The following is a 9256-nucleotide window of genomic DNA, read 5'->3' on the forward strand; positions in this document are numbered from 1 at the left end:
AGACGGTGGTTCAAGCCAGGCTAAGAACATGGCAAGATGACAAGGAAGAGATGACTACAGGTGGAACCGCGTGGCTTCTGACAGCAAGGAATCGTCATGGCCCACCCAGAGGAGGCAATTTTAAAGAGATACTGCAGACTAGAAGCAACATCTCAGCAAAACTGTGTGGCGGCTGTGGTGTGTCAAGTACATACACACACTTGCATTCATTCTCGGGGGTGGGGGGGTAGTAGGGAGATTCACTTATGAGGGCTCAGTTCTGAGAGGTGATCAAGGAGATGGCAGTCTCATAAAGTATACACGGCTTCCACTTCCTTTAGCCCTCTCTCTTCCCCTCCGTTCCCTACTGGGTCTTGCCCCGAGTTCCCAGCCGCAGCCTCTCTGAAGTCCCACAACTGAGTCCATCTCATTTCATCTGGGCTGTTCACTATGGCTATTACAATGACTTTCCTATGTTCGCTATGGCTATTACAATGACTTTCCTATCACCTGCCTCTGCCTAGCACTGTAAGAACTGCCAGCTTAGGCAGAAACACCATCTCACTTACCTCTAAGACAGGCAGGGTTTTGACCCTCCGTGTCTGCTTTGATCTGCATGTGTCTCTCAAAGGCACGTATTAGTGTGTTTTCTTTTACAAGATTTGTTTTTATCTTTAATTACATGTATGTGTGGCAACGTGCACATGAGTGCAGCTGCCCGGGGAGGACCAAGTTGTAGGATCCCCAGGAAGAACTGGAGTTCCAGGCAGTTGGGAGTCACCACGTAGATGCTGGGAACAAACTGGGGTCCTCTGCAAAAGTAACACATGTTCTTAAGCATTGGGCATTTCTCCAGCCCCACGTGTTAAAAGTCTTAGTCCCCGAATGGTAACGCTACTGGGAGAAAGCAGAACCTTTAAGAGGTGGGGACTAATGGAAGAAGAAAGGCCGCATGGGACTTAACCTTGTAAGCAGATTGGGATCTATCTGACCCCTTATATCTCTCTTTGCTTCTAGGCCACCATGAGGTGAAAATCTCTCTCTACCGTATGTTCCTGCCATTATGTTCTGTGGTGCTATAAGGCAGGAACCAAAAGGACCAAGCAACCATAAGACCTCTGAAGTCATGAATCAAAACAAAACCTTATTCCTTATTGTTGATAACCTCAGGCATTTTGTTACAGTAACAGAAAGCTAATACAGTGTCATAAACAAACACTAGGCTAGCTCCACTACATTTTCTAGTATGTACAGAGATTATTGGCCCATTGTACAAGAGAACAAACTGATTCTCCACTAATGCTGTCCAAAGCCATACAAGCAGCCGAGTCTGGAATCCACACATTTTACAATGCACGCTATCGCTCCCTGGTGCCAAGTAGGGACTGGGAGGGAGTTGGGAGCATGAATGAATGGATGTCTGGCCCATATGGAATTAGTAGCATGTGTGAGCATAATCTAGGAAGTTGCCAGCACCTTCCTTCAAGGAACCCTCTGAACACTGACGTAATTTTTTTTCTATGGAATTCAGAAAGTCCCCACCCCACAATGTATCCCCCTGCCCACTAGAGGGGTGTTGAGTTCCTCTACCCTGAGCCCTGAGGAGGGAACAGAACTAGTAAGAAGGAAGGAGTGGGTAGCGATGAGCCCTCCTCGCCTTCTGGTGCTCACGCAGGCCTCCAGGAGCTTGCTCTCTGTGGGTTCTTGAGTACTGTGGGTCAGTATGACCACCAGGCGACCATGTGGCCTGGATCCAATTTCCAAAGCAGAACATGAGATCAGAAATAGATAAAGAAAAGCAAACTGGATGCCTTTCCTGGTGTGCTGATTTTTGAGATTAGGGAAGAACTAAAAACAACCTAGCTCCTAACAGGGTAGGGAGACACTGTGGAAGTCCTCACAGTACTCAAGAAATGGGAATCCAAAAAGAGCTTAAAAGGGGGGCTGGCAAGGTGGCTCAGCAGTTAAAAGTACTTGCTGATCTTTCAGAGGGCCTGAGTTCAGTTCCCAATACACACATCAGGCGGCTCCCAACTGTCTGCAACTCCAGCTCCAGGGGATCGGACAGGTCTCCTGGCCTCTACTGGCACCCACATCCACGTGTGTACGCTCACACACGAACATACACAGAAATACAAGCTAAAGAACTCTCCTATATAACTGCTAAATGTGGGAAATATTTACACAGACGCACATTAGCCAAAAAGACAAATGTGCACCAGCTAAGTTATAAGGGGAGCTTGTACGGGGCCGGGGGACAGATGGCTCAGCCAGTAAAGCACTTTCTGAACAGCCACAGGAGCTGAGATCATATCCTCGGCACATGCAGAAAAAACGGAGCAGGATGGCCCACCTCAGTGATGCCCGTGCCGGGGATGCAGATGCTGAGGGGGCCTGGGAATTGCTGGCCAGCACAGCTCAGTCAGTGACTTGCCAGGGTGAGGGAGAGCCCTGTGTTCTGTTAGGGTTTGGGGTGTTTTGTTTTGGTTTGGTTTTTGTTTTGTTTTGCTTGTGTGTGTGTGTGTGTGTGTGTGTGTTTGTTTTGGTTTTGCTTGTGCGTTTGTTTTTTATCAACTGGACACATGGGTCACCTGGGAAGAAGGAATTTCAGTCGAGACGATGACTCTGTCGCACTGGCCTGTAGGCGAGTCTGTGGGACATTTTGTTGATTAATGTTTGATGTGTGAGGGCCCAGCCCACTGTAAGCAGTGCCAGCCCTAGCCAGATAGTTCTGGGAGGTATAAGAAAGCAAACTAAATGGTCCAGTAAGTGGCATTCCTCCATGGCTTCTGCTTCAGTTCCTGCCTTGAGTTCCTGCCCTCTCTTCCTTCAGTGATCAGGATGTGCAAGCCAAATAAACCCTTTCCTCCCCAAGCTGCTTTTCGTCATGGTGTTTAACATAGCAAGAGAAAACAAACTAGGGCACCTCAAAAATTAAAGTGGGGGGCTAATTGAGGAAGACCCCCTACCATCATATTGATCCCCCATATATGAACATGCACATATATACCATGCATACATACCAAAACCATAAATAAGCATACACAAAGGAAAAAACAAATCGTTAGAGGCAGCTGGCATACTATTCATAAATGAGATGGAGTCTTGATTTTTGTTTCTTGTTTGTTTGCTGTTTTTCATTCATTAACTGCTCTGTTTGTTCCAAGAGTTTCTGCTTTGGAGCCAGATGGAACTCAAATTACTCTGCTGTAGTCTTGCTACATGAGCCTCCGCTGTCTGAGCTATAGAACAGGATAATGTCTGGCTGACCTTAGAGGACCTAAATTCACACAGGTAAAGGTAACACCTCTTGCGGGGCTCTGCACGGCAGCTCCCCCTCTCTCAGCTGGTGATGAAGTGTCTCTGCCCTTGAAGCAGAGTAAAGGCCTGGGCCTGGCTCCGGCACCATAGGTGAAACACGGGTGGACAAGAGTCCCTTCCGGCCGGACTCTTCATGATGCTGAAGGCTGCATTACCAATACACACGAGCAATGAGACTTCAGACCTTACCCTGTAGCACTGGGAATGGAGTTCAGTATTAAAGGACTTGCCTGGCCCGCCTGATCAGGCCCTAGGTTCAAACCCCACTACCACCAAACAAGAAGAGAACAAAACAGTGAGAACAAAAAATGTGCATCATGGCTCTACCTGCGCTCGCCCTATAACTTCCTGCAAGCTCTTCATAGCTCCCAGGAGACCTCACATCCACTGCAGGGAGCGGCCCTCCTAGCAAACATTAGGTAAGTGTAACTTATCAGCGCCAATCCAGGATGAGGTGATGGGAGCTCAGGGGAAGCCAGAACAGGGGGCGGTGCTTGGGTTTGCATCCTGGCCAGATGGATTTCCACAATTCCTGATTTTTTGCAATCTTTTCTACTCTCATCCACTTGGCCTGGGGCTCCTGGGTCATAGCAAACTAGCAATGAGCAGAGGGGAGCAGAACCGGTTGTAGGCCACCAGAGGTCCAGGCTGACATCACTATCCAGATCACCAGCATTCTGTCCAGCTAGCAAGGAGGCAGAGGGCAAGGGGCTGGAGGTCTAATCAAAAGGGCAGCAGGAGGCCATGGGGCCAGCAACAGAGGGTGGAACCAGAATTTAAAGCATGCGGGGTCAGGGGTCAAACAAGCCAAATCAATCAAAGAGTTAAGTCACTTCACAGAAGTGAGTCCCGGAGGCGGAGGAGTGGAGGAGCGGCTTCTGTCCTGAGGAAGGGTGGTGTGGGGTAGGTGAGAAGAAAGACAGCTAAGACGGAAATGGCCTGGATAGGAGCCCGGGACTGCTGACATCTAATGATGTCACAACTCTCCCTATGCTGTATACTGCACTGTTATGACACCCACTTTAAAGGCGGGAAAACGACAACAGAGTAGTTAAGAGCCTTGTCTGAAGCCGACAGCGTGCTGAGACCCAGACTGGGACTCTGAGCTGGCTCTGGAGAGCTGTCACCTTCTGTTCTCCACACACACACAGGCTGCTGATTGCTAACACAGGAGTGGACGGGACTCCATCACAGAGAGGTGGTATCTAGCCTGGAGGCAAATGCCTTCTTTGTTTATCTTCCTGGAAATGACAGGCTGCTGGAGGAACCCCCCCCCCCTTCAGGAGGAAAGAAAAAGCAAGCTTAGTAACTGCAAATTTGCCACTTGCTGATAGCATCAGCGGCTTTCCTAGGAGGCAAGGAGGCAGTCTCCCAGAAACTGATGCAGCCCCAGGCAGCAGAGATTAATCATCTCTCTCATGATCTCACCTCAAAGAAAATGATCACAAGTCAAGGCCCACAACCATCCCCACAGTAGTCAGACGCGTGGCTGCATCCCTGCCGTAAATCAAAGGCGATGCCCAGCTTTTCATCAGATGCCTGCAGATAATTCCCCTGCCATTTCCCGGCTAGGAGTCGGAGGGCCACAGCTAAAGGGTTAACATCTCATTTCCTCTTGTCTTTCAAGCCTTAATCCCCATCCTGAGCTGGGTGCATTCCAAGCCCACCTGGAGCAGGTCAAGACCAGCCTCCAGCCCATGACTGGTCCTTCATTTCCCCTGGCAGGAGATTAGATGAGGCACCCATTAATCACTCATTACCTCTGTCTTCCCTGCTGGTCAGACCTCAGGCAGCCTGCCAAGGGGCCTGGGAGGGTGCCTGGGAGCCGGCCAGTACCACCTTCCCGGAGACAAGACACAGAGGCACAAGCCTGGCTCAGGACTCCAGGGACCACACCCAAGCAGAGGGAGAATACTGCCTATCTTCCACCTAAGCTATCCTTAAGGCTCCCAGACCACAAGCATCTTCTGCTTAACTAAAGGGTTAGGAAAAGAAAGAGAAATAAACTAAAAGTGGCCACTTTCCCCAAGATGACAATCGCCAGGGAGAAAAACCGCTGCCCACCTGGTGTTTGTGCCCTTTAGAGGACCCAAGGGGAAACTGGACAGGAAGTGGAGAGAAGACGGGATGCCGGCTGGATGATTACCGTAGTGCAGCTGTGTACTCAATGGCTGGGTTGGAGTGCAGGGCAATAACAGGCAGTCCTTCAGACAGAACCTGCACCTGACAGGCTAAGACTGGATGCAAGTTTCTTCTGGAATAGGTTTAGTGAGTGCCCATTGTGTCCAGCACTCATCAGTCAGAGGAGACAGGAGAAATGGGAAGTGACACTGAGCGCCTACTCTGCGCCCAGGCTTTGCCTAAGAGGCTTCAAACCCACACCAGTCTCCAGGCCTCCTTTCCCATTGTTCTATGTGAAGATAAGTGTGGGAGAAGGGAAAGTAGAAAGAATTGTTAAGTGAGAATCTGCCATAGGTCAGCCAGCACTCTAGGGAAGAAGCATGCCTGTGGCTAGCCTAGCCTGGCCAGCACTATTTGGAAGATTACAGCCTGTGTTGTACCCCCACCAGCTTGGGGTTTTCAAACCAAGGTATTCTGATCTTTCTTCTTCACACTTGTTCAGACTTTGGGATGCAAGGGCCGGGCTTAGATGCTTTCAGGGAGGACAAGAAGGACGTGTTGAGCTTTCAAAAACTTCTTTTCCAAGGCCCCTTAAACAACAACAAAAGGGGGGCTCTCTTGAACTCACAATCCCCCCACTCGCTCCTTTAGGTCAAAGTTAAGGCCCTCTCATATAAATAAGAAAAGAGAGAAAGAGAGAGAGAGAGAGAGAGAGAGAGAGAGAGAGAGAGAGAGAGAGAGAGAGAGACAGGCTGGCATAGTGATACATGCTTATACCAATCCTGGGACAGAAAAAAAGGCATGTCCCTGGGACTCAGATTGACATTCTATGGCCTCTGTGGTGCAAATGCACACGTGCATGTGTGTATATGCACACACACACACACACACACACACACACACACACACAGATAAGCCAGGACAACTAAGTCAGGCATGGTAGCAAGCACCCATGATCTCGGTGTTCCAGTACCTGAGCTACATGTTGAGCACCCTTGTCTGAAAGGGGGTGGGGGTGGGGGTGGAACAAGGCCATTTGTGACAGACCCTCATCTGTCACTACAGTCTCATTCCTGGCTCAAAAGGCAACCAGGGGCTGAGGTCTTCAAAGCCACGTGTGCCTAGGACTCAGTTTCTCCCTCCCCTGTCTCCTGGATGCTCTGCTCACGCGAGCACATGGATATTCATATTCATTCTTTCATTCACCCCCCCCCGCCCGGGCCCTCTGTGTTTCTCTCTCCCTGGGTGGTCATTTATCAACTCTTCTCTCAGCCCTTGGAGGGCAATGATACATCCTTGTTCAGTATGAGCCCCAGCACTTGGTAATAATCCCTGGCACACAACGGATGCTCAGAAGTATTGGCTGGGGGAAAATCCAATGGAAGTGAATACTGGGGAGCCATTGTGATTTCGTGCAATGTGGTGAAGTCAGAATTTCAGAAATATTCATCTGTCAGCATGAAAGAAGATGGATTACAAGGAAGAGAGCCACCCAAGGCTAGTAGGCAGGAAGGGCAATTGTTACTGTAATTTGGACATGGTTTAAAGTAGAGGCAGGAAAAGAGTTTGAGAGGTCGTGAAAGACAGAATGTGGAAGGGTTTGTGATAAACGAGCTCTGCATATAGGGGATGGGATAAGGGTGCTGGGGGGGGGCACTTGAACACGGATACCAGCAGCCAATAGGGATAAAAGTGATGCCCTGAAGGACAGTGCGAAGGGTAGAGAGGAACTCTGTGGGCAACAGACAAGATCGCTCAACAAACAAAAACGTCAAGCCCTGACCTTCCTCTCCCTTCACACCTGGCCATGAGACTTCGCCATGGCGCAGCGAGTGAGGGTGAGGCAATGGTGCCCTGCCCTGGGCTGGGCATGGAGCCCTGCCATCCTCACAGTGAGGCCAATGCCATCACTTGTGCCGGCAGTGGCTCCTCATGCTCTCCTCACCCAAACTCATTCATTCTGCGAGGCTGGACCTTTGGGAATTCCCAGCTCCAGCCCTGCAGAGGTTTATGGGAAAGCCCCGGGACTCTCGGCTGCTTCCTCGCATTAATTTTCAGGGTAGGATTGCATTTTTCAAAGGAATTCAACTACGGTGCCAACAAAAATCTATAGGAATTGAGTAGGGCTACATTTAAATGACAGCTTGTTTTAAAATGTTTGCTCCTTCGGACACAGAGGCCCAGTTAAGGTCCTCTCAGGCCCAGCAACTGTGTCACTGACATCTCCGCCAGGTCAGAGACATCAGCGATGTCACGACAACACAGTGGCTCTAAAAGGTGTGAGATCTCAGCTGCTGTCTGGGCGTTGCAGATGCAAAGGAAGTTGGGCACAATAATTCCTTGGCGTTCTGGGCTATATTTCACTCACTCCAAATTCTAATGGGCTTCAATCAGCTTCCCAGAATCAGGCTTCAATTCACCCTACTGCCTGCAAAACAGGGAGACACTGTCAGGTGAGGGGTGCACTTTCCACGGCACAGAAAGCTGGGGGACTTCTTAAAGTCTCTCTAGACCCATAATTCCACATGCTAAGTGGGTGTCTCAAATCAGCTTCCCAAGGTACGGCTGCAGTTATTTCTAAGAAAAATGAAACTTCATTTCTAGATCTCTCCCACTTCAAGGTGAGCAAGTTGGTCCAAACGCTAATTCTTCAATCACATTAGGGCCACAGTTCTATGAGCTGTATCCCAGGCTGACAGAAACAGCAGGTCCACTTGGGCTAGCAATGACACTGGGCTGCAAAGACTAACCTGACCTGGGGGTCAGAGGCTTTCTAGAAACCAAAGTGATGGAGGCTCCAGATTGGGGCTTTGGGGCTGCTGACACTCCACCAGCAATTCCAGGCTAAGCAAAGGAAAGCAAGGCTGGGGTGGGGGTAGAAGCGCAGCCTGTGCAACTCAGGAGTTCCCCCTCTGAGCTGAACAGACCTCAAAAGGGCTACTTCGCTACTTCCCCCACCCCAGGTGGCCTGGCTCTGGAGTTAAGGGGGAGTAAGGGCAAAACAGGCCTCCAGGAAACGGGAAGAGAAAGGATGAGGAGGGGAGTGGAAGGTGAAAAGGAAAGAGAAGATGCAGAGTAAAGGGAAAGAGGGAGAAGGGGAAGATGAAAGGAGGGGAAAAGAACGGAAAGAGGAAGGGAAAGAGAAGAAGAGGAAATAGAAGAGAAAGGGAAAGGGAAGAAGAAGGGGAAGTGGGAAGGAAGGAGAAGAGGACGGGAAGAGAAGGGAAGAAGCAGGTACAACGATCCGAGCGACCATGGGCCCCGACAGACCCACGCGTGCCAGGTTGCGTGGCTGCCCCGGGCTCCGGCGAACGGCGGGCCGGACTGCGCGATCTGCTCACCTGGAGCTATTCCGGAGCGTCAGCCTCCTCAGCTCCGCGTGCTTCCCGAGCGCCGCCGCATGGACGGCCGCTTGCCCCGCACGGGCTCCCGCTGCGCCCCGGTGAGTCGGGTGCGCGGGCGGCAAGCGAGTGCCCAGCGCGCACGATTCAGGCGCGGAGTCTGCGGCCGGAGAGCGCGGTCCGTGCGCCCTGCCCTCCCGCGCGGCCTCCCGCTGTCACCTCCAGCCGCCCCTGCCGCCCCCTGGCGGCCGCATAAGGGAGAGCCGGCCCTGACCCACACCCGTCCCCGGGGATGAGGGGCTCTTTAAATCCGTGATACTGCTGGACCCCTGAAAACCTCGAGAAGAGACATCCACCAGAAGAGGCAGGAGAGGGGAGGACGGTCTGGACAGAGGCTGGAGGGCTGGTTAGAGACTGGAGAGTGGTGATGGAGGAACTTAGAGGGCTCCCGGGCTGGTCAGGGTCATCAGTGAAAGAGCGAAGAGGAAGACAGA

General features: G+C 51.1%; 1 protein-coding gene across 1 annotated transcript in view; it reads right to left on the reverse strand.

The window, feature by feature from the left end:
* Thsd4 (thrombospondin type 1 domain containing 4) overlaps positions 1-8974 on the reverse strand; it is a 572599-nt gene extending 563625 nt beyond the window's left edge. Inside the window, exon 1 of the mRNA XM_050151848.1 lies at positions 8763-8974. The gene's annotated coding sequence lies outside the window, so the exon portion shown is untranslated. The remainder of the gene's footprint in view (positions 1-8762) is intronic.
* Positions 8975-9256: the final 282 nt, after the last annotated feature.

This window comes from Alexandromys fortis, unplaced genomic scaffold (genome assembly GCF_014885135.2).
Source record: "Alexandromys fortis isolate MF-2015 unplaced genomic scaffold, M_Fortis_MF-2015_v1.1 scaffold_70, whole genome shotgun sequence".
In the NCBI taxonomy this organism is placed as follows: domain Eukaryota; kingdom Metazoa; phylum Chordata; class Mammalia; order Rodentia; family Cricetidae; genus Alexandromys; species Alexandromys fortis.